Consider the following 26,709-nt stretch of genomic DNA (forward strand, 5'->3'; position numbering starts at 1 on the left):
CAAGCTACAGGAAAGCCCCCAAGAATAGATGGAATTCCTGTAGAAGTTTGGAAGCTAGAAGGGAAAAAGTGATACAAATTTGGAAGATTTTATTTAACAGCATTTTAAGAGAAGAAGTACCAAAATCCTTGAAGAAAGCGGTGGTATCTGCAATACTTAAAGAGGGTAAAGATCCATCAGATCCAGCTTATATGGCCCCATTTCAATACTACACCATGATTATAAAGTGTTTATATCTATAATGGCTAAAAGAATGGCAAATGTGATGCCAAAAACTGATAGATATGAATCCAGTGTGGTTTTGTGGAGGGGAGACAAACATTCAACAACATTAACAGAAGACTGATGATCCAGAGGGGAGAAGAATTTAAGAAAATACCACTGTTGTTGTTGGGTCTTGATGAAGAGAATGCATTTGACAAAGTAAGATGGGACTTTATGAGCAGGGCAATGGAAGCACCTGCATTCCCTGATAAAATTATAAGGTTGATTAGAAGGATATATGAGGTATCGGAGGTGAAAATTAAAGTGGATGTGTTCTCACTGATAATTTCTGCTTGAGCAGAGGACCAAGACAGGAGTGTTCTCTTTCCTCTGTGTTATTTGCATTATACTTAAAACCATTGGCAAAGAAAAAAAGGGACCCAGAAATTCAAGGATATAATTGGCATGGAAGTCAAGAAAAGCTGGCTGTATCTGTAGATAATATTATTTTATATCTGATAAAACCAGAAAAGGACATTACAGTGTTGTGGAACATTTTGAGACAGTTTCAGCTCTTTTCAGGATACAAATTTAATGAAGCTAAAACAAAAGCAATAGTGGTAAATTATGTACCCCCACATTAATTGGTTCAGCAATATCCATATTTATGGAGACATGATAAAATAAAGTATTTAGGAGTATGGATTAAAAATTATTCTGGTGTGGCATCTAAGCATATGTGGGAAGAGACTAAACTAAAGATAATACAAAAACTGAGAAACTGGAAGGTCTGTTATATGGATATGGCTAATAAGATGCAACCAGTAAAAATGTTTTTAGTCCCTTTAGATTTATACACAGGTCAGGGATATTTTTATCCATCAGAAGAGAAGTTGTGGATAGCAGTTAATAAAGAGCTGAAGGATTTTATCTGAGAGAGGAAGATGGCAACAGTCAAGTGGGAATAAGTTTATTCTTCCAATGGAACATGGCAGATTGGGATTACCTGATTTGAATGGGTATTTTAGAGCTACACATTTAAGGCTCCTATATATAGCACAAGTAGAAACCTACAATTCAAAGTGGAAATTGATGATGATAAAGCAAGTGGGAAGCTCAAGAAGCAAGGAGAGACTGGGATTTTGAATGCAGACCTTTAAGGAGAATAACAATAATCATACAGAATGCTATATTCATTAAGTAGCAGAAAGTATTCTAAGAACTAAGCCAATATGTGAATGGAGAAAGGAGATTCTGCTAATAGGGATGACTGCAATTAGGGATACAGACAGTAGGCAAGAGGAAATTGGAATTTATTGGAGAAAACTGTCAAAGGAACAAAGGTATTGAGAGCAAATAGGAGAGGGAAAAGTAACAGAATGGGAAGATGCCAAAAATTTATTTGGACTGCAGGTTAGAGGTTGCCTTCCCTATTAAAGATTGATAACACAGTATAGGCAAAAAGGGGATATTAGATGAAAGCCTAGCACTGGTAGAGTTTTTAGTAGAATCCAGAGCAGAAGCTGCTATTAAAAAAGAAATAATCAGTTGAGCATACAAAATATTGTATAACTATAAGAATCAATCAGAGGATGTTAGAAAGGATTGGGAAGAGAGATTGTATAAGCAATTCACAAATAAACAATGGGGGATGTTTCCCAAACATGTGGCATCTAGAAGATTTAGGAGTTTTGCATGGAAATGTTTGCATAGATATTTTATACCCCAAGAAGACTCCAGAGAATATTTCCTCAGGTACACAGCAAATGTTGGAGGTGTGATGGGGAAGAAAGAGATATTTGATAACACATGTTCTGGAAGTGTAATGAGTTGGAAGACTTTAAAGATTTCCTGAAGACAACTGTATCAGAGATACTGGGTGAACAAATTGGTGTAAATATGGAAATTATTTTTCTGAGCTATGATACAGAATTAGAATTGCCTAGACATAGTAAGGCCTTGCTGAGTCTAATTATGGTGGCTGCCAAAAAAGCAATTTCTAAAAAATGGAAATCGAAGTCTAAACCAACTGTGCTACAAACAGTGAATATAGTAACAACAGATAAAACAACTGGAAATGGGATATTTGAAAAGGGTATGAGCAAATTACATAGGAAAAAATGGGAATTGTGGAAACAATACGGGTCTATATGTGGCCGTTCATTGTATCTGTGTCAATTACTATGTGTTCAATGAAGAGACGCTTTGATCACATAATATAGACCCAACAATACATATTGGGGAAGAATGAGGATTAAGATAAGGCTGGATTTGAATGGGCTATGTAATGTTTGACTGACATTGACTGGGTAAATTATAAGTGAGGTATAATGTTTGCAAGTACAATTATGTTAGTATGGTTTGTGATGTAAAATGCTTGCAACTAAGATTATGTCAATATAGTTTGTATTTAATAACAATGTTTCTTGTTTAAAAAAAATTACTATTATAATCATGCTGTCATAACTTACATGGTTTAAGAGGAAAAGATTAAGAACTTTCATCATATTTCTGAATTAAATACAAAACAGAATGCCAAAAATCAAGATCTAAATTTTTTTATTTAGAATTTAATTTTAGCAAATCTATTTATTTCCTGCAAATCTCTTTCAGTAAAATAATAAATTATGATAGTGTAGGTTTGGTCAATTGCAACCATTTTCTTGTTACAACTTTCCTAGCAATAGCCAAATAACACCACAAATGAGGATAGTGAGATGTGTCAAAATTGAGAGGAACAGGCACATTATTGAAAGCCAACTCTCTAGATACACAAAAACTGTTAGAGCATAGTGCTTGAACAAACATTTGTATATGATTGCAGTATTTGTATAAAGAGGAACATTCAAATATCATGAGGTCAATCTGCCTTAAAAATTTGATTACATTTCCAACAATACTTATTGTTAGAGTTATCCATTTTGCTAGTCTATGTGGAGTAAAGATTGCTCTATGTACTGTAAAGTTTTCCAACAATGAAGTTTCCAAAAGGGGGAATGTGTAGTTTTTGCTCCTGAAAGTAAAACTAATTTCTTATCAGAGTCTAATAAAGTATTCACTTTACCCTGAAATATAAAGTTCCAGTATTTTGGATTTATTTCAGTCTTACAGTTTAAAATCATTGAATACAAAGTTGATGGTATTCCTTCTTATAGTCGAAACTATATAACACTTTACACAACTAATCAATGAAAGACAGTATTTCTAATTGATTTAAAAGTTTTAATAGAGCAATTTTTCCAGATGTAAATGCATTAATCTTCAATACTTCTAAGTAGTCTTGATTACAACTATGGTGAAATTCATTTATTAAAGAATGAATCAATTTCAAATTTAGACCTGACAATTATACTGACCTAAATGATCCTTATTTCCCCATCCTAAAAATTCTGTTGTTAATGTTTCCTATTAATTCTATACCAGAACTAAATGTATGAATAAAAAAGACCATTTTTTTAAATAGGATATCTATGAAATTATTGTGTTTGATTTTAGAAGTACTGATAATGTACTGTTGTATATAACTGCTAACTAGTATCTATGATTTATTATGTATTATTTCAAAAATAAATTATTCTAATTTAAATTTCTTCCAATTAATAAGTTCTAACTGAAGTCTCTTTCAATTTGCATTATAATTACCGCCCATTCACTGAATAACAATTTGGCTAACTGAAACTCATGCATGTTCCAATATCAAGAAATTTAATTCCACTATTTTCCCAGGTTCTTAAATGATTACCATAAACTACTCTAGATTTTTCAGGGAACCATAGAATCTTTAGTAATATTTTATTAATTGCCTTATATTGAAGTTTAGTCAAACAAAGAGAAGTGCATTACAGAAAGTATAAAAATTTAGGTAATACCAGTTTATAATAGTTAACCTATCTTTAAATGTAAGAAAACTATATTTCCATTTATTTATTATTACTAATATAAATATAATTTCCATCCCCAATTTCCTCTAATTTAGCACTCAAAAGTAATTCCAAGGGTTTACTGCAACATTTTTAAAAAGTCATCCTGTACATCGAACTTTAATTTACATAAAGAAACTGAAACTTTAAACGTTAGTGGACTCAAATAAATCCTTACTAATCAGTTCATCTAAATCTTATCATTCTCCAGGAAAAATGCCATTTAAAAAAGATAAACAACTGCTCATACTCAAAATTGATCAATTTCAAGATAATATGGACTTTATCCAAAACACTTTCTCTACACAAAGTGATCTTTTTTTGTTTTCTTTCACTAAATTTGCATGCCATTTGCTAACAAAAACAAGGTATGTGATAACATTGCATTACGTTGAAAGATTCCAGTACAAGATCCTTCAAATCTTGCCTGATGTCTTCTACCTTTGGACATGACCAGTAATGTATTGCCAACTCCCCAGGCTTCAGCCCTACATTTTCAATATCTAAACTTTGTATTTGGTAACATAACATTATCTATGTGATGTGTAAAAATATCTCTGTAAACATATATATGCAAAAAATGATAAACCTTCATGAATTAGTCAGATACCAAGGCAATTGATAAACTCAAGACCGCAAAGAGGGGTCAATCTCAATATCCAGTAATTCCCGCCACTCTTGCAATAATTTCCATTTTCTAGCTTCTCATGCCTGCTGAACATAATGCCTTCCCTACTGGACTTGTTCCCATTCATCCATTTATTCTCCTGTATTCATAGAATTACCTACCAAAGGCACAAAGGTGAGAGCCATCCAGAGGGCTATCACACAGGCAGTCATGAGTTTATGTCCTCAGTAGCATTTTGTCCCTGAAGATATTTATAATGGTTTTACCCATCCTAAGGTGGGAGGATGAGCTACCTGCATCATGGCTGAGACTCACAATGCCTTCCTTCTGTGAATGCATGCTCCCACATACTAACTATGAAGGTTACCACCAGATGGTGACTTAATAAGACAAACGCCTGCCCCCATAATGTGAATTTGCATCCCACCCTGCTGAAGAATTATAGCAGTACACATCCTGTTCTGCTATACCCACCCTCCAAGTTGGGCATGCTCATCTTCCCTTGTCAGCTATGTCAACCACCTGAGCCATTAATTGAACTTGAGTCATCTGGGTTATAATCACAGCATTATCCTCTGGCTACACTTGGAACAGTTTCCTTTGTTTATTCACCTTGATCTTGTTTTTGCCTTATAAATCTTGCTAAGTAGTCTTTTAGTGACAAGTACTTCCTATCATGCTCCTAAGATAATGAAATCCACCTTTTCTTGACAAATCAGTTATTCCTACCTGCTTAAAAGTGTTCATCATCCTCTAAAATTCCAACTTCAAATATCATGTAAAGCATGCTTGTGCAAAACCTGCTCATAGGTACCCCATTCACCTAACAATGCCAACTGTCAGAAGTGGGTTTGATGCCTCCATGTTTTCAGCTCCCCCTCACCTTCAGACCCAAGCTTACTATATATAATTAACAACAGACGATTCAGCCAAGGCTGTATCTCTTGATCACTAAATAGTGTTTTTAACATCTGCAGGCATAGATTCATCATTTAATGTGGTTCCTTTCTTTTCCTGTAACTTTACTACACTGCAACCTCTCAAATTCCAGTGTATTAGCATTTATAATTAATCATATCTGCTTCCACTTAGAACTATGTACCTTCCCCATCTTCCCCATCAGCAAATATAAAATCTTCACCTGTGCAGCTTTGGAATATAGCTGGCAATATAGGACAAGTACGCCTCCCACTTCTTGTAACATTATAAGCTTTTCCTATTACACCCTAGGCTTTTCTCCATCAAATCGTTCACCATATTTTTAACATTCAAAAATGTAATGCAAAGGGGGCCAGAAGAAAACTCTTAAAACTGTGCAGCAAGAGAGGCACTACAAATAAATTCAGTATTTGCATCCTCTAATTTAATTCCAGTCCTAATAAACTCTACCTTCTGAAATTATCTTTCAACTTTCTAACTCTTCATATATTCTAGTCAATGAAGCATCAAAAGAGGCACTAAACCACGCTTCCAGATACTTATACAGGAAGACTCCTACAAATAACAATACTGGGTCTCTAGGATACTAGAAATGACATAATTACCAGCTACCACCCTTATCTTAGGTGCAATCATTTTGTATTCAGAAAATTTACTAAACATGTCCAGGCATCATAATAAAGTTGGCAGATCCATTCCTGGCCAAGCTAAATATATCAGCACATCATCAGCAAAAAGGGGCATCTTAAACTCTTTAGGCCTCATCTTATAACCTTTCAAATTAGACTAGCTAATCTAAGCTGCTAACAAATTACTCAAGATTCAACACATCAACACACAACAGCAAGAGTAGTAGTTTAATGTAGAAGACTACATTCTCAGTTAAGGATAGACAAAATGTTCCTAAAAGGTATGGTAAATTAAGTAAAAACATAGCCTATTTTTTTTTTCAGGTCAAACCCTTTTCTATTGTAAGATCACATTCACAGAAAATGACCATATGGAGCAACTAAAAAGGTAAAGACAGACCTACATGAATCTCCACTCTGGCCTCAAGTCCCCTAAATACAGCTTAAGTGAATCCCGGGTCAGCAATACTCTGGACAAATAATATCATGCTGCTCTATCTCAAGCCCTTTCTGCCGCTAAGGTAACCACTACCAAATCTTCTACTTAGATTATGCCACAATGCATAAGAAAGTCCATTTTTGACACATTATCAAATATATTATCAAATACCTGATTTCCCATAACAAATCCAGAATGATCAAAACTAAATGAACAGTAGCTAGCATACCATGTGGACTTCCAATATTGCTATAAACTGTACTCATAATTCAAATAAAAAATAGCCTATAAAAATATGCCACTGTTGAGTTCTTACTACCTGTCTCCAAGATTGGAAAATTTTCTTATGCTTTATTAATTTCTTTTATCATCTCAGAAAAGAAGGAATGAATGCCTTTGTAAAGTCTCCGTGACTGTATAGGGATACCACAACTAGATATTTTCTGTATTGCCACAATTTCTAACCATTTTTCTAAAGTGAAGGGTCTAGTCAGGAGGTCATCTGTCTTATGGGTGATCTTGTTTGTAATCAAACTTTTAAAGTAGGCATCTCTCTCTCTCTCTTTACCATTCAGGCCTCATAGCCTCTCTCTCATACAAACATTGATAGCACACACAAATAGCTCTGCTATTATCACAGGATGCCTGTATCTTTTAACTTTTATATACTGTATAGCCAATGAAGCCTCAAATGAGAAACCTAACCCAGCTTCTAGATGCTTTTACAGAAAGGCTCCCACAAATAACTATACTGGCTCTTTACGGTACCAGAAACAGCATAATTCACAGCCACCACCCTCATCTAAGGTAGCCTCGTTAATTATATTTTTGGAATCCTGAGATCACTGTCTGCAAATGTTGTTACCCCAGTCTCATAGCTGATGCCTTCTAATACTCAAGGGAATGAAGAAATCTTTATCCATTAAAGTTTACTGGTAAAATTGCAGTTTCCCAATTGTCAAGCCTTTAATTTATGTTTGTCCTTTTTGCATTTCTTCTCTTAAATTCTCTTCTCCATCAACTACTCTATTCTGCAACTCGTCTCTCTCCTTTTATTTTGGAACTCCTTTTTTTCCCTTTCCTAAAGTAGTTAACTTTATGAAGTTTTACTAAGAAGCACAGCTTACTCATGAAATCTGTCCCAAGATGCTGTAGGAATATGCTCTCCCATTCCCATCAACTTTATCTTGTCATCTCTCGTATATTTTAGGAACATTTTCTCTATCCTCAACTGAGAATGTATTGCCCTACAACAAAAGTGTGTGACAGTCTTCATCAAATAGTATAATACTGAAACATCCAAGAAACCTGTAAGTCTAGCTTACTGGCCTACATACTTTCCTAATCTTTGTAATTGCATAGCTCTATGACCCAATTTAATCTTTTTTTTTCCAAAACAGGTTTATTGTTTTAACATATAAGAGAAATATCATAATTTTATACAAGTAATTAAAAATAGGTATTATTATAATATTCAACAAAACAACTAAAGTATTTACAAAGACATCCACTACAATCAGATCAATTAATTAAACTAAAATACCATGCTATTGAAATTAAAATTTTTTAACAAATTTTGTAAATTATCCCATACAATATAATAAGATGTTTTTCTATTTGTTCTTGTCCTAATTGTGTTTATTTCCATATGGCACACTATATTCATAACATTTTTAAATTCATTGAACGAAGGAGGTGTATCTGAAATCCAATTTCTAGTTATTATTTTCCTAGCCACTGCTAGAATAGACCATAACAAGGGAAGCTTAACCTTTTAACACTTTGAGGTACAGGTGTGTTGAATAATATAAGAGATTTAGAAATAATGAAATTATCTGTAAAAGAGCCTACAAAATTCATTAATTGACGTCCAGTATTCTTTCAATTTTATACAGTCATAAAACATATGAGCCCAGTCAGCATTAATTTCTACATTACATCTCTTACATAAATTATCTTTATTATTTATTTTATTCATCATCAAAGGTGTATAAAAGATCTATGTAAAAATTTCCATGTATAAAGTCTCCAGACAATGGAAGACATAGTTCTATAAGCAGATTCCAATATATATTGTTTATCTTGTTGATTTGGTGGGTCCCCATTAATAGAAGTGAAATAATTCCAGTATGAATCTACACTGTAAAAAGTTTCTTGTCTGATAATTTTATGTATGTATGAAAGTTTACCTTTATCAGAAACTTTATGTTGTAAATTTAATATCAAATAATCAATCAGTGTTGGAATAGATTCTTTAACTGTTATAGACATTTGATCTATTTTATTAATGAGATGTTGTCTAAAGGTCTGAACCTCTAACCAGCAAGTTTCTCTTAGATCAAATTCTTGTTTTAAGAAATCTAGATTTTTAACTTTATTATCAGATATCAACTGATACCAGTACTTTAGATCATTATCTATAGCTAAATGAGTTCATTCAGAAGTAGATGACAAAAGCATACCCTGAGTATACATTATAGGGAATACAATAAAATTCCATTCCCTATACTTAGGGTGCATGAATATAAAGTTACGATAGCTAATAATAATATTTAATGGGTAACAAACCATATGTTTAGGTGTAATAGGTGAAGTACAAAATTCCTTTAGTAACCATAACATGGAGTTATTTACAATCATATTTTTATGTGTTAAGGAGATTTTCATGAAGTGCATACTAATTAGCTCCCAATAATCTTTCCATTTTGCGACATATGACTGATCTATTAATAAAGTAATAACTTTTACAATAGAAGAGATAGTATATAAATTAAAGTCTGGAAAAGAAATACCCCCTTGAGACCAGTTATTAGTATGTTTCTTTAATGCAATCCTAGGTCTATTAGGTGCCCATAGGAAATTTAACATTAGTGTATTAAGTATAAAATCTTGGGGAAAATTATCATTTTAATAATTGTAAGTCTCTCCTCCATAGTAAAAAACATATTATGCCAGGTATTAAAAAGATTTTGTATATTAAGAAAACAGGTATTATAATTATTATATATAATAGATTTAATATCTTTAGATAGTATTATACCTAAATAAGTTATCTGACCTGAATTGGGTACATATTTAGTAAAATCACTAATGAGAATATTTTTTCGTGTATATATAGGTAGTATTTTAGTTTTTTCTTCATTGAATATTAAACCAGAGATACTTTTAAAATTCATCATTTTATCAAATAGAGACTGCATAGAAGAATTAGATCCTGCTGATGTAATTAGAACATCATCTGCAAAAGTTGAATTTTGGATGTTGTATTTTCATCTATTTCAAAACCCTCTATGTCAGTACTGTTTCTGATCAAATTAGCCCAAGGCTCCATTACTAAAGTGAATAATAGTGGAGAAAGTGGACATCCTTGTTTTGTACCTTTAAGAATGGGTATTTTTGTGAAACATATGTTCCTACCTTAATATAAGCCAACGTTCCTTTGTATAAATGCTCAATTAGATTTACAAATGCATCTGAGAAGTTTGTGCACTTCAGTAAGGTAAACAGATAGTCCCAACTTACTGAATCAAATGCTGAACTTATATCAAGACTAATAAGTGTTAAATCTTTCTTTTTCCTATTTGCAAAATCTATTAATGTTAAAGTTCTTCTTATATTATCAAAAGTATTTCTATTTACAATGAAGCCTGTCTGATCTATATCTATAATGCCGGGAATGATTGTCTTCAATCTATCAGCAAAAATACTCATAAACATTTTATAATCAACATTAAGTAATGAGATGGGCCGATATGAAGAACATCTAGTTGGATCTTTATTAAGTTTTAAAATTGGCGAAATAAATGTATATTGCCAAGATGGGGGTTATTAACTCAGTTTGGGCCAAAATAAAAACCTTATGTATTAATGAATATGTACTTTTAGAAAGGATTTTATATATCTCTGGTATAATACCATAATTACCCAGTGCTTTGTTTGATTTAAGCTTATTTATTTGTGTAATAACTTCTGTATATGAAATACTCTTGTCCAATAGTTTAATCTGTTGTTTATTAAGCTTTTTATTCATGTTTGTGGTTATAAACTCCTTTATTTTATCTTTAGGTTCCATGTTAATGTTATTATGGTTAATTTTGTGAAAGTGATTTCTAAATTCATCTAGTATTTCTGGTATACTAGAAACATTCTTCTTTTTCCTTAGAGAAAAGATTTCTTTGATATGGTTTTGTTTATTCAACCTTTTTGTTTTATTTTTAAGTCTATGTAAGTATTTGGGGCTTATTGAATAAGACAAAAACTTGTATTTCTCTAAAGTTATTTTAACTTTATGAGTTAAAATTTCTTTGTATTTCTCATTTAGTTTGTTTATTTCTTCAATAACTTTCTTGTCCATAATATTTTCTTTATTATTATGTTTATAAGAGTCTAATTTACTTTGAATATCTAACAATTCCTTATCCCAAGATTTCCTTTTATTATTATACCATCTGATACTTTGTCCATATAGATATGATTTTAAGGCATCCCAAACATAAACAATGGAGACTTCAGGAGTATTATTTATGTCTAAAAATGTTTTACTTCTGAAAGTATATATTCTCTATAGTCTTTTAGTTGAGTTAAGTATGCTGGTATCCTTTTGATCTGAACATTATGAGTATTTTTTATCATGAATTCAAAAACAATTGAATTATGATCAGATATAGGACATGAAATGATTTTGGAATTAATTAAATCTGTTACCATCTGGTTAGAAATAAAGACCCTATCTATTTTTGAATAAGTTTTGTATCTGTTAGAAAAAAGGTGTATGGTAATGATTTTGAATCTATCTGATTATTAATATCATTCAAATGATAAGAATTAGCAAAATCATTTAAATGTTTTGCATTAGATGTAATTCTTCTTTTCCCTATAGTGGTAGTATCACTTTCATGTAGTATACAATTAAAGTCACCAGCTAAAATAATATCTCCTTTAGAGAATGATATGATCTTATCAAGATGATGTTTCACTGTATTAATACCAATTCCAGGTATCCAATATACATTAATTAAAGTGTAAGTCTTCCCATTAATTTGTATTGTAACCATACAAAACATTCCTTTGTCATCCTAATAAGACTTAATGGTTTTAGGAATGGGCATACTTTTATTCCATAAAATAGCCACTCTTCTTTTTTCTGAGTGTGCTCTGAACTAACCAATACTGTATATTTGTTTGTGGCTAGTTTATCAATATCTTTTTTCAAGAGATGGGTTTCTTGCAGGAAGACTAAGTTGGCCTTATGTAAATTAATGTATCTTATTAGGCTTGCCCTTTTACATGGATTATTCAATCCATTAATGTTTAAAGAAATTCCTTTTAAAGATGTCATTTGGCATTTTAAAACTTAAGAATCTTATGATCAAAATAACAAATAACAAGATAAGTAATGTTACATCTCCTCCTTTAGGTGTACCTTTAAATATAGCTGTATTTATTGAATCTCTTATGGGATTTCGTATAGGATTCAATTTTGTTTGTAGTGACAATGAATGTACAAAATATATTGTGGATGTCAAAACTATATACAAATAACAATGAACAAGTGAAAATAATGTAAGGATTAAACCTTGCATCCAGCCTGGAGTTATAAACTCCAACTTAGAGTAGTATTTACCACTCAAGTTAACCCCCTACCCTAAGCAGCAGTACCTCAGCTACCACCTTATCAATTTAATACTAGTTATATTTAACTGAGGTTAACAGTTTTCAATTCAATTATCTAGCAAGACAAGACTACACATTTGGTAAAACAGCATCATATAAACTAAAATAAACCTTTTTTTTTTTTTTTTTTTTAAAAACTGTTCATACTACTATATACATCCATGTAATATAAAACACTTATATTCAAATAGCATTCAAATAATCTTGATGTTAGAAATCAGGAGGAGAGAAAATAAGTTCTAACATTCATTTAAATCAAAAACTTTGGCTAATATGATTCAGACATTACATATATTAAGAAGCATCTATTTTCTGTCATGTAAATGCAATTAACAGCTTCCAAAAAAACCTTGAATTGCTTGTATATGAGCATTTACTCAAACTCATTATTGTCAATAGAATAAAATATTGTATTCATAGAAATTGTTATAAATCATACTGCATAGTTATACAGATTCTCAGAAACACTTATATACATATACATACACACACACACACACACACACATATATATATATATATATATATATATACATACATACACACACACACACACACACACACACACATATATATATATATATATATATATATATATATACATGCATACACACACACACACACACACACACACACACACACACACACACACACACACACACACACACACACACACACACACACACATATATATATATATATATATATATATATATATATATATATATATGATCTCACTGAGTTGTGTCCTTGCCGAGCACTATCTTACTTGCTGTCCCTACAATAAATCTGTCTGCTTTATACAAAATAATGCACAGCAAACACATTTTAGTAACCAGATTTTACAACCATGCTATACTACTGCTTTAAAATATATCACATGGCAATTTCTTCCAGAATAGAGTTATAAAATTATTTATGCTTGTCAATCAGATGAATTAAATGAGTTATAGTAATGTATATGTTTGGAACATAAGTTTTTAACACAGATTATTAAGCTGCTGTTAAGTAGATTTTCAAAAACACTTGAATAAATGTTTCATTTTTTATGCCTTCTAAAATAAGACATTTACTTACTACAAGAAACTGTATCATTTAAACTCATTATAACTGACATATTTTATGAATTATAACATAGATATTTAAGTAATTATATAAAATAACTCACATTTAGATGTTAAAGAGTTCATTTTCCTTCACATAGTCGCATTTGTATCATTTCTATTTCCTGGTAAAGTGACATTCCTGAATCTGTGATGTGTCAGTGTGATATCTAGGTCAAAGGTGAGACTGGTTGCTTTCAGCTTCTCTGTGAGAATTCTGAGAGTTGAAACTTTTGAAGTAGCTCATGGACACTGTGCATGAGACAGCCCACATCCCAGATTGTCTCTCTTAACATTTTGGCGGGAAACTTATTAAAAACTAGTGACAAACATTCATTTAGCAGTGTAAATGCATCTAAACATGACAAAACCTTCACAATGTATTTTACAGGTTATTACAACCTCTATGTAAGTGAAATTAAGCCCAAAATTATTAATAAGTAATAAAACTCAATATTTTTGTCCCAACTCAATTTTTATGCAAATCTTATTATTTACTGTGTCTATATGATCAAAAGCATTCCTATATATTAATAAAGAAAAGAAAAGGAGAGTAGAAAGTAGAAGGGTGTAAGACAGAAATAAAAAAAATGTAAGAGAAAGCTATAAGAAGTATATACAATGGAATATTACTTACTGTTTATATTAATAGAGTTAAAAATAAAACATATTATTTACTATTATTTAGTTCTAATTATTATTAGTTAAAGCATGACAGATTATTTACAAACAAGCATAAGCAGTATAATCAAGAAAGTATAATTAGGAATAGCATTTGAAGAACATATAAACTTTTTACAAGGAATAAATATGTTATTATTCTATTAATCATATTTTCATTACTCTTCTCTCCCTGCCCTCCCCCACCCTTTACCCACTACATAATCTAAATAGAATGTCATTGTTTAAACAAAGAAAAGAAGAAAAGGAGAAGAAAAAAAAAGATAAAGAAAAAAAATGTATCAAATTACTGACCTTACTTCTCCTTTTCAGAAAGAGAAACGAGTTGAATCACAGCTTGCCATTAAATCTCCAGATATTTTGACTAGTTATGAAACAAAACATTTCTTTGCACACAGAGAATAACTTTGATTAAATCTTTTTCAAAATATTTGTGGCTTCTTGGAAATGCAGGAACTATATTTAAAAAGATTAATAATGAAATAAAATGATGAGAGAAAAAAAAACATAGAACAAATCATTTGTTTTTTAGTCTCTTCTTCTTCTCTGAAGTCTTCCACGAAGTTTCAGTTGCCAGTCTCTTTAATGAAGGACTAGCCCATTCCATCTCCTCCACTCCATCCAAAATCTTATTTTTTTTGATAAACAGTAAAGCAGAGTCTAAGTCATCGAAAATTTTAGGACCATCAGGAAGGAAGATTTTAAGCTTGGCAGGAAACAGAAGGTATGTTTTAAACTGTGCTTTTTTAAGCTCCCTTATTAGTGGCAGAAAAACTTTTCTTTTAGCTATTACCATGGAAGAATAGTCATTGTCAAAATGCACAGTTGTCTCATTAATCTTAACAGGAGCTTTAGCCCAAGCAGATTTAAGAACCATCTCTTTATCAAAGATGATAGAAATCTAACTATAACTGATCTAGGATAGTTTTGTTAGAGTTAGTATTAGCTATGGATCTATGTGCTCTTTGATACCAAAAGAGAATGCTTCTGGTAAGTCTAAAGTTTTAGGGAGCCATGTTGTTAAAAAGAAGTAATATTGTTACCTTCAATATTTTCTGGCAGTCCAAAATCCTAATGTTATTGCGCCTAGATCTATTTTCCAGGTCATCCAGCTTTGTTTGTAAATGTGTATTTTGTTTCAGCAGAAACTCAATGTTGATTTCCTCTTCTTGTATTCTATTTTCCATGTCATTCACAGCTTCTTCTATGCCTGTCATCTGGATCTTCTGTTGTTGCAGGTCTATATGTAACAAGTCTATTTGTTTTGTAGTTTTTCTATGAAGGTGTCTATTTTAGTATCCATTTTATCCATCTTAGCAGTAAGTTGCTGGATTATAATTATCAGAGACTGAAGTTCTTTCTTGATGCTGGAGTCTTGAGAATTTGTCTTACTGGAACTCATTTCAGACTGATAAACTGACAGGAAAATTTCCAAAGTGATTTCTGACAGGAATATTGTTAAGATTTCTTTCTTTTTTAGATATAGTTCAAGAACTATATAAAACAAACATATTTAGAAAGAAAATTACTTCAAAAATTAATTTTTTAAGTAATTAATTCCTGTCAGTGTAATGAAGTTGGTGGAGCTGAAAAAATCTGCTGCTATCCTGTGTTCATCCTTGGCCACGCCCCATCCCAATTTAATCTTGATTACATTCATTACAGTAATCAATTCTCCCATTTATTTATTTGTTTTTGTTTACTGGAAAGGTCCAACTGCTTAGTAAGCCCTTTTTGGCAATAGCCTGTGGAGAAAAACATCATAACATAATACAAAATAGTATCATATATACAGAGTGTACAAGCAGCAAAAGCATTCATCAACAAGAAATATTTATAACTGAAAGTGGTGGGGGGGCTGAATGGCTAACTGAAGGCAGCCTTTTTTTGGAGATCCATAAACTAGTATTAATTTCAGGAAATTATATTGTCTATTTTTAACAAAACTACTACAAATATTAAGTTAATAGCCTAAAGTAACTAAATACAAGTTTTGGTGGAAGTTTACAAGAAATTTCCTGTTAACTTACTCAGGAGTCTATACACAGCAACTGGAGAGATGAGCAACCTGAAGAATTCTCATTCTGACCTAACACTATAAAAGGAACTACAACTCGTGACTACCACACTACAAGAATTATCAACAAAAATGGATGATTTTAAGGTTAATCTACAGAATCTAAAAGAGAATTCTCAGAAACAAACAGAAGTCTTCAAAGAAATACTTCAGCAGCATCAAAGATAACAACCATTGAAACTTCTTTGACTGACATTGATGGAAGGTTTAAGGAAGAGGAAACACAAACAGGGTTTCTCCTGTAGCAAAATACCTGGCTGTCCAACAAAGTAGATGACCTAGAAAATAGGGAAAGAAGGTCAAACATCAGGATTTTCGGTTTACCTGAGAAAACAGGAGGGGACATATCTTTCTTAAACTCATGGATTCCAGAGGTTCTAAATCTTAAAGAAGGCTTTTCCTTTGGCATAGAAAGGGCACATCGTGCTTTGGGAAATAAAACTTCAGCATCAACCTCACCATCATCCTCTGCGCCACTAAGATCAATTATAATAACATTTTTATCTTTCATGGACAAAGAACTAGTGTTAAAAACAGTATGGAGGAAAAGTCCTATAAAATACAATCAGAATTTAATAAGATTTGATAATGACTACTCTACTAAAGTGCTGGAACAGAGAAAAAAGGTATAGCCACTAATAAAAATTCTAAAACAGAATAATATTAAAGCTCAAATAGCCTTCCCTGCAGAAATAAAGATACTGTACCTAAGGTGAGATGAGAACCTTCAACACTCTGGAAGAAGCCCTACAATTCATCAAAAACAATAACATCATAACCATCTCAGAATATATGGAATGGGCATCCCCGTCCTTGAAGAGAACCACTGATAAAAATGGTTAGACTGATGTCAAAAAAAAGAAGCAGAAAACGGAATCTAAAGTACCTACATCTGTAAAATCTCTCAAAGTATCAACTACAAACTAATTATTAAAACTTTTAAATGGACTTAATATGTGCAAAACATCTAAGCTCATGCATATTTAGACTACATAAATACAGGAAAGGTATGTTTCTTGCATCTTTTTAAGAATGAGTTAGAAATTTAGTCATATATTAGTTATAAATAATTTCTTTCTGATATTTCCTTATCTTTCCCATTGTCTCATATCTCTTCTGTGTTTCTCTTGCTTTTTTTCTTATTTCTTTCTCTTTCCTGCTTCTAAATGTATATTAAGGATTGACAGTTTGACATAGTTACTAATACAACCTAGTATTATCAAAGTTAATAAATCTGCTTTGTAGCCCTGTAATGCTCAGTTTGCTGGTCCCATCCTTATTTCTTTGTTAACTATTCCTTTTATTAAATTCTTATTGAAATATACTTTGGCTGAAATAAACCCTAGTTGCTAGTTTATATATCCCTTTAAATCCGATGAAACTGTTTACTTCCACTACAATGATTTATTAGAATGTATTTTTGACAAGTCTATGGAAACTACAAATCACTTCCGCATTTAGTTAAGCAATGCAACTGGGGGGTGTGAGATATTATTGAAGCATTGTGGGGTGGATTCAATAGTAGCTGGAGTGAATAAAGATGTTTTGAAAAGGGGCTCGTTTTGAGTTCCAGTCATTTCAAGGTGAAGCTTGATTGGATTATAGTTCTGATGCTTGCTCTGGTTTTCAGCAGGATCTGTCCGACCAGGTCTGAATGGATGGCTGTTTTTATGTGCCGCTGATGATGTTGAATCATTTTCTAAGGAATTGTTAGATTTGTCTTCAGGAGATATTCTATGGGTGAGTGCAAATGCAGCTAATATGTAGTTGATGTTGAAATATGCTTTGGGTGGGAGCAATGAAGTTAACTGACAGAGTTTCCGTGCTTTTGGGATGAGAAATAAGGTATAATAGGCAAATAAAAATGATGATACATTACTGTTTAGCTTGAAACTACATCATGACTTGTTTGCTTGGGTTACAAGGCTGTGTATGTTCTGGTTAGGGGAGGGGATGTTGACTTGTTCTGCAGTGTATGCGGAGTCTAACCCAACGGCCCTTTAGTAAAACATGTTTTGAGCTTGCCGTCAGGGAAAAAGAAGTGTAAGGGGGGTTATTGTATAGCTGATTATTTTCTCTCAGTAAAATATTTGAGTGGGAAAATAAGAGCTCGTGAATTTAAAATGAAGGTTTTAAGACTGCAGATCGCATGAGCTACATGTACTGTTATCAGATTTCTTTATGCTGTTGAGTTGTTTATTATTGTTACAGCAAAGAGTAGGAAAGGATTTGATTGGCTATGGGCTCACTCCTAGCTTCAAAGCACGAACATACTTCATGGAAACAGTTTATAAATCTTTAATTTGTTTTATCTTATAAATGAGAATAAAAAGCTTAAAAAGTTTGATGTTTGAAGCATAATTAACAAATATAACATTTAAGTGAACTAATCATCCAGAATATTGTAAACATCTGGAATCATATACAGGGTACTGTCATGCTGTAAATCACTTTGTAAAGATAACTACATACACTTCCTTTGGAAGCCTTTCATAACATAACTTAAATGCCTGTTACATATAATAAGATTAATGGTTATAGTTATGTTTTGAAATAATTTATAAAGTTCCTTTTAGTTTTAACGAACAGTGTCTGAAAATGTATGCTTGTCTGCTACAGGAAGTAATTACTATCAAATCTATGTTATTTGTTGCAAGTCTTTATGTTTAAGAATTTAAATAACTTGTGTGCTTCAAACAAATGATTATTATATCCATTATGGATACATATGTTGATTCAAACAAATTGAATAAGTATAATGATCTGTATAATAGAATTACATATGTTTATATGTACAGATGGTAATCATATAGTTGTTAATGTATATAATAATTCTTTCTTCTACTGAATGTTTTTAAATCACAATAATAGTAATTTTAATAGACTTCTTTAATATTTAATAGTGTATATATGGAGCTCTAGTGAATGGAAAATGAAAGCTAGAGTGATAGTTCTTCAGACATATCCATCTGTTGGACTAGGAATGTATTTCATTCCATGGTGGGTAGGGATTAATGTTCAAACTAGTTTAATTTTACTATTTACTTTAATTTTTAAGACGTTAATTAGATTTTTCAAGCCTGACTTATACATGTTGACTACTTTAGTGATAACATGTTTTACTGAGACTGATGAATGTTTACAAATTAATAATTTTATTATTAGAGGAGGAGATGGTCCAGGTAAATATAATGGCACTTAAACACTTCTTCAAAATAAGTGATATGGACCTTTCATTATTATCTTTAAACATTAATGACCTAACTAGTCTGTTGAGTTACACACTACCTTGAGAATGAAGACAAATACAGTTCTTTCTCTCTTTCAGTGGTATTTATTAACTACAGTACACACATGTGGGAGCCCCATGGAAAAGCACCAGGGAGACTCCCAGAACAAAAGAATGCACAAGCTTATATACTGTTAATATTGCTGACATTACAAAAATATAAAATGAACCAATTAGATCATTATACAAGACAATTAACCAATCAATGATTTACCTGTAAACATAAAGCAGTTCACATCATTATATCTCTGGGCAGAGAAAGAAAATCGGATACACTTCCATATAAGGCAAATTTCCTGCTTTCAAGCAGACTCTTGTTTTTCAGTAATTTTCCACTACTCACAGTTCATTCAAAGTTCATAGTACACAGTACATCTTAATACATGCAGACTGTCACGTACTCAATTCCTTCAAACACATGCTTTGGCTGTTCATATTCTACAATCCATTTGATGCTGTGTAAGCATCACCATTCAACCTATCATACATTTGCCTGAAATCTAACATTACCATGTTACTGGTCTTTTCATCATTGGTAAACTTTGTTATTTCATCGTCTATGTTCATAGTTGCAGGCATTTAAAACTTAGGCAACTTTTTTACAGTTTTTGAAGGCATTAACTTCAAGATCAGTGCTTTGATTAAAAATAAGACAAGGAAAGCAACAATTGCTAATACTGCAATTAATAAAATCAACTTTAACAGTCCACCTCCTCAACCTGAGAACAGGTTGGTTAACCATGCCCATGTTGAGCTATCAGCTTCTTTGGCCTCAGAGAGTTCGGAAACTCTTTGAATCAGTTCAAGATGGTTTTCAATTTCATGCTGATTATTGGGAATAAACATACAGCACTCCTCCTGGATTAAAGCACAAGTTCCCCCTTTTGCCACTAGGGTGAAATCGAGAGCCATACAATTTTGGAGGACTACAGCTCTCATAGCAGTCAGTTCATCAGTCACTAGTTCTAAGGCAGAAAATGTAGCGTTGCTTAATTTTTCTCAGTTCCCAAATTGATTTCACTGCCCCGTATGCCAGGATTATGCCAGCCCACGATATGACATCATCACCCAAGACCATATGGGATAGTCCTTTGGTGCCAGCATGAGCTAAATCATGATGATAGATCCATGAAGTATCAACTTGACCTACCAGATTGGTAGGCTTTTTGACCTCTCGAACGTTCCGAATTTTTCCTTGAGGTAAAGCAGATACATGTCAAATAGCTGGGACTAGGCAGCCCAGGAAGCAGCTGCCAGACCAGTTTCCTGGCAGCCATTTATAGGCTTTTCTACCACACACAAAATAACAGTTTTCTACCTTAGTGGTGATATTACTACGTACATAACCTTGTTCAGAATGAAATACCTTTTTATCAATCACTATCAACTGTTGGTATAAAACAAAATCGTTCCTTACCTCTTCATATGTTTTATACATCAGTTTACAAAATGAATTGTAGGTTGTATTACAGTAGGAGGAGTCATTATTACACTTATAGGGAACTGTTACATTACAAAAACTCCATCCTACCTTAACTTTACCAAATTTTTGAAAACACACAGTTCCATTTCGACGGTCGAACAAATAGGTTCATAGGTAGGTACTAGGCTATTGGCCCAAAGGCCTAAGTAAGCCTAGCCAACAAGGTTCCCTGGCTTACGCCACCCAAGAAAGTTATTTTCCTGTGCCACTGTCGAGCAGAGACACAGAAGTGATCCCCGGGGTGTATTTCCTATTTCCCATCCACTCATCAAGATTTTTCTTGAAGAGTGCTAATGAAGAACTTTGCTTGACATAGATGGGTAGCCTGTTCCAGAGTATGGGAAGTCTCTGGGATAGGAATCTATCCCTCCAGCATGTCCTGTTTATTGTGGTGACAAGGTTTAGGTCCCTAGAGCGTGTAGACCGGTAGGATTGGGATTTCTTTAGATGTAGCATGTCCAACAGCTCTGGGTTTGACACAGCTTTATATGTTAGGCAGAAATCACCTCGGAGTAGGTGATATGCTACGGAGTAAAGCTGGAGTTTTTTGAGACAGTCAGTGTAGGGCATTTGTTTGAGTCCAGTAATCCTCTTTGTGAGGTACTTCTGTGGCCTTTCCAGCTGCTGCAGATGTCTTGTGAGGTACATTCCAAAAGGGGCTTTGTACTCTATAATGGGTCTAATGAGTGTTGAGTAGAGTGGAACGATGACCTCTTTTTTCCTGGATGAGAACCCTTTTATGATGAGGTGTGCTGCATAGAAGGACATCCTGACTACTGTGGCGATGTGACTATCAAAGGAGAGACTACTGTCCACCTGGGTCCCAAGGTCTCTTATCACACATTCGGTGTTAAGTAGATTGCTGCCTATGTGGTAGTTCATGGGTACAGAGTTTTTACCAAAGGGGATGACACTGCACTTTTTGGCATTGAGCTTGAGGCCATGGCTCTGACACCAGGCATCTGCCTCAGAGAGGCCCTTCTGTAGGATGTTCACATCATTTGGGGACTTGACTATGGCTCCTAGTTTGCAGTCATCTGCGAACTTCGTTAGCCAGAAGCCTTCTGTGTTAGCCTGTACTTCAGAGAAGTAGATACCAAACAGGAGAGGTCCCAGGATGGAACCCTGTGGTGTAATGTAATGTAAATGTAATGCTATCTTGTCCTTTGAAGTAACTTTTGATGTATCATAAATCAGATTCATCCAGGTTTCATTAGCCCCTAAAGGGACTATATTTAGCATCAATCCCCCATGAACAGTAGGAATAGCAGTGCAGATCCAGCAGTCCGAGACATTGAGGGATGACGCATAAGCATATTTAATAGCTTGGTAGGTGTTGAAAGGTGGATGCCATGTAGCTCGTTTGGCATGTAGTGTAGTTGGAGCAGGAAATAAAAATGGCCAGAGTGAAAATAACAGAACAACAAGAATAACCACCAAAATAGCTGTCCAGTATTTTTGTGGAAATGGTGGTTGAGTTTTAGTACCAGAAGTTTGGGGTTTTCCAAAAGGGTAGATATTAGGCATCATCAGACACTGGAACAATGTGGCTTTGAGTGCGAGTAGCAATAGGCGGAGAGTCTGGAGTTGAAAAAGGTAAAGGCTGTTGACCTTCGGATGGCACAATCTTTTTGACGTGTGATATGTGAATCCAAGTGGGCGAACCTTGCAGTCGCACCACTGATGATGTCATCAGTAGAACCAGGAAGGGCCCCTTCCAATGTGGTTGAAGCACTGTTTTTCGAGAGAAAGACTTGACACCCAATCCCCTGGTTGTAATGCGGAAGACAGGAACGGATCAGAGATGTGTTGAGCCGCTGCTACCTGGCGGTGATGAAACTGTAAAAAAGAGACAAGAGAAGTGCAATATACAAGAATGTCATTATCAAATGCATCATACTCAGAGAAAGGCGGTGGTGGTGTCATGGGCATGTGCATAGGGTGGCCCATGAGGATTTCATGAGGAGAAAGTCCCTTAGTAGGATGTACTTGTGCTCTCATAGAGAGTAGGGCTAGTGGTAAGGCCTGTACCCAAGTGAGGCCCGTTTCCATAGTAATTTTAGCCAGTCTAGTTTTTAGTGTCTGATTCATACGTTCAATAATATCTGATGCCTGTGGTCTATATGGACAATGAAATTTTAAGGTGATGCCTAACATTTTACACAATGAATCAATCAAATGAGCAGTAAAATGAGTTCCACGGTCCGAATATATTTGACAGGGAACACCAAAACGAGGTATCAATTCATAACAAAGTTTCTTAGCAACTGAAATAGCATCATTCTTAACACATGGGTAGGCTTCTAACCACCCAGAGAAAACATCAATAACAGTTAAAACATATTTGAAATGAGTACAAGGTGGGAGTTCAATAAAATCCCATTGCAAAGCACAGAATGGTCCCAATGGTTTTGGCAGTGGTTGTGCGGGAGCCATAGTGCCTTTTGAAATGTTATACTGTAAACAAATGGAGCATGTGTTCAAAAATGCTGCACAGAAGCAGAAAGTCCTGGGGAAAACCAATCCTTTTGGATTTGTTTTATCAACGCTTGTACCCCTACATGGGCTGGCAAATGATACGCTTTAATAAGAGAATTTAACATGGACATTGAACAGACCAATCTGCCATCGGGATGTTGCCAAATGAGATCAGAGCGTTTAAAACAACCTTGAGCCAGACATGTTTTTCTTTCTGATTCTGGTACTTCATCCTGTAAAGCTTTTAACACTGTGGTATCAAAATTAACCATTTGTTGCAGAGGCTGCAGAAAATGTCCCTGAACAGTTTGTGAGCGATCAGCCTGTTTATCAGCCCAGTCAGCTAAATTATTGCCCTTAGTTTCAAAGGAGTCATTGGATTGATGGGCTGCACATTTAACAACAGCAAGTTCAGAAGGTAACAATAAGTCTTGTAGCAAGTTATTAATATATAAATGTTTTTTAACAGGTGCCCCGGAACATGTTAAAAACCATCTTTCCTTCCACAATATACCAAAAATCTTGAACAACACCATGGGCATAATGGGAGTCAGTATATATAGTAACAGACTTGTCCTTAGCTATTTTGCATGCATTCGATAATGCCACTAGTTCTGCAGCCTGCGCGGAAGTGCCTGGGGGTAATCGTGCTGATCTTAAAACTTCAGTCGGAGTACAAACTGACCAAGCAGCTTGGAATTCACCAGAGTTTGTTCATAAGCAGGATCCAACGACAAAAAGAACTAAATCAGGATTTTGCAAAGAAGTGTCATACAAATGCAACCTAGGAGAAAGAACAGAATTAACTACAAGCACACAGTCTTGTGGTTCGCCCTCATCTGAAGTTGGTATTAAAGAGGCAGGGTTCAGTGGTGGGCAGCGTATGACTTGCAGGGCAGGATTATTTATTAAGCTTACTTCATACTTGGTGAGGCGTGCGTTTGAAAGATACTGTGTTTTTGTTTTTAAAAGTAGCACTAGAACTGCATGTGGAACTGCTAGTATAGTATCATGTCCCAGGGTTAGTGGGGCTGCCATATCAACCAAGACAGCGGCAGCTGCCACAGCCCGTAAACAGGCTGGGTAACCTGAGACAACCGGATCCAGCTGAGTGCTGTAGTAAGCAATAGGCTGGTAGCCTTCAGTGTGTTGCTGGGCTAAGAGACCCAAGGCAGTCTTGTTTCGCTCACAGCAAAAGAAAACAAAAGGTTTGGAATAATCTGGCAATCCTAAGGTAGGAGGATTTACCAAGGCTGTTTTGATAGCCTGAAAAGCCTCTTCATGCTTTGACATCCAGGGTAAAGGTTCTGTAACATCCTTTTTTAGGAGTTGTAACAGGGGGGCCGAAATCTCCAAAAAATTAGGCACCCACTGTCTGCAGTATCCTGCTAGGCCAAGGAATCCTCGAAGCTGCCTCTGGGTTACAGGGTGAGGGGCACTATGAATAGAGGTTATGCGATTTGGGAGTATTTGACGAGAACCCATTGCAGTTATATGCCCCAAATAGTGCACCTTTTCCTGACAGAATTGTAATTTTGATCTATTTACTTTAAACCCTCATGTAGCTAAAAAGTTTAACACTAAAAGGGAATCCTCCATACATGATTTACTGTCTGGTGAAGCTATAAGAATATCATCCACATATTGGACAAGAACTGAACATGATGGTAGTTGCAGATCCTGTAGCTGTCTATGCATCTCTCTAGAAAATAAGGTTGGGGACTCTACATATCCCTGGGGCAATCGAGTCCAAGTATACTGCTGACCTTTATAAGTAAATGCAAACAAATACTGACTATCAGGATGTACTGGAATAGAGAAAAAGGCTGATGAAATATCTATGACCATAAAACATTGTGCGGTAGGTGGGATACAGCTCAAAATAGTAGCTGGGTTCAGTACAATTGGGAAAACAGGCAAAACAGCTTTGTTGACTTCACGCATGTCCTGCACAAATCTGTAAGTTTGTTTGCCAGTTTTTTTTACTGGTAATATTGAAGTATTACATGGGCTTGTGGTGGGTACTATAATCCTTTGCTGTTCCAATGCAGAAATGACAGGGGCAATACCAGATATAGCCTCAGCTGTCAAAGAGTACTGTGGCACTCGTGGCAACTTTGCTCCTGGTTTTAAAGTTATTTTTACAGGAGTAGCTGAAGTCAAAAATCTCACATCATTGTCATGAATAGTCCACAGGTGAGAGGGTAGGGAATGTAAACACCTGTTTCTATCAAGATCTGACTGGATACACATTGTCTGTAAAGTGATAGTTTCATCTAAGGCTGCCAGGGTACTATCCTGTTGATCTGAAGGTACTTGGAGATAAACTCCATCAGCTGTACAAAAAATGGTGGCACCCATTTTGCAAAGCAAGTCTCTCCCTAATAGATTTAAAGGTGCTGAGGGTCCTACTAAAAATGCATGGTTATCTTGTAGAGGTCCCAAAGTTACTGGGACTGGAACAGTTTCGGAATACTCAATAGGTATACCAGAGGCACCCACTCCTCTAGTTATTTTGTCAGAGAGGGGAACATTCATTGCTGCTTTGCCAGTTAGCATAGATTTAGTTGCTCCGGTACCAATCAAAAATGGATATGGTTTATTTTTAACTAGTAACATAACATGTGGTCCATCCTGATCCACAGGAATAAAAGGGCACAACTGCTGCTGTTTCTGTTCAGGGAACCTTCATTGTGGTTGCTGTCGATTGGACGGAGTCCAATTAGAATTCCACTGATGTGATGTATCAGTGGGTGGGGCAGGTTGTTCAGCTAAATAAGGACATTCATTCCTCCAATGGCCTGTTTGGCCACAGTTGAAACACTCTGATTACTAAAATTCTGTAAATCAACAGAGGCACAAATAACTAAGTGAAAACAGGAACACAAGCCCCCAGACACAGTAGAGTCCACTCATAGCTTTTAATAAATCTTCACAAAATAAATCACTTTAAGTTTATTTTGTGAAGATTTATTAAAAGCTGTGAGTGGACTCTACTGTGTCTGGGGGCTTGTGTTCCTGTTTTTACTTGATTACTAAAATTCTGGGGTGGGGCCAACTGTGTTTCCTGCCAGTTTTGTCTGTTTTGATTTCCTGCCCCTTGGCGTCCACCCCTTCCTCTTCCTCATCCTCGTCCTCTACCTTGCTGACCAGGCAGCTGGCCAAA

Source organism: Protopterus annectens, chromosome 10.part0, assembly GCF_019279795.1.
Source record: "Protopterus annectens isolate FY-2018-M chromosome 10.part0, PAN1.0, whole genome shotgun sequence".
Taxonomy (NCBI): domain Eukaryota; kingdom Metazoa; phylum Chordata; order Ceratodontiformes; family Protopteridae; genus Protopterus; species Protopterus annectens.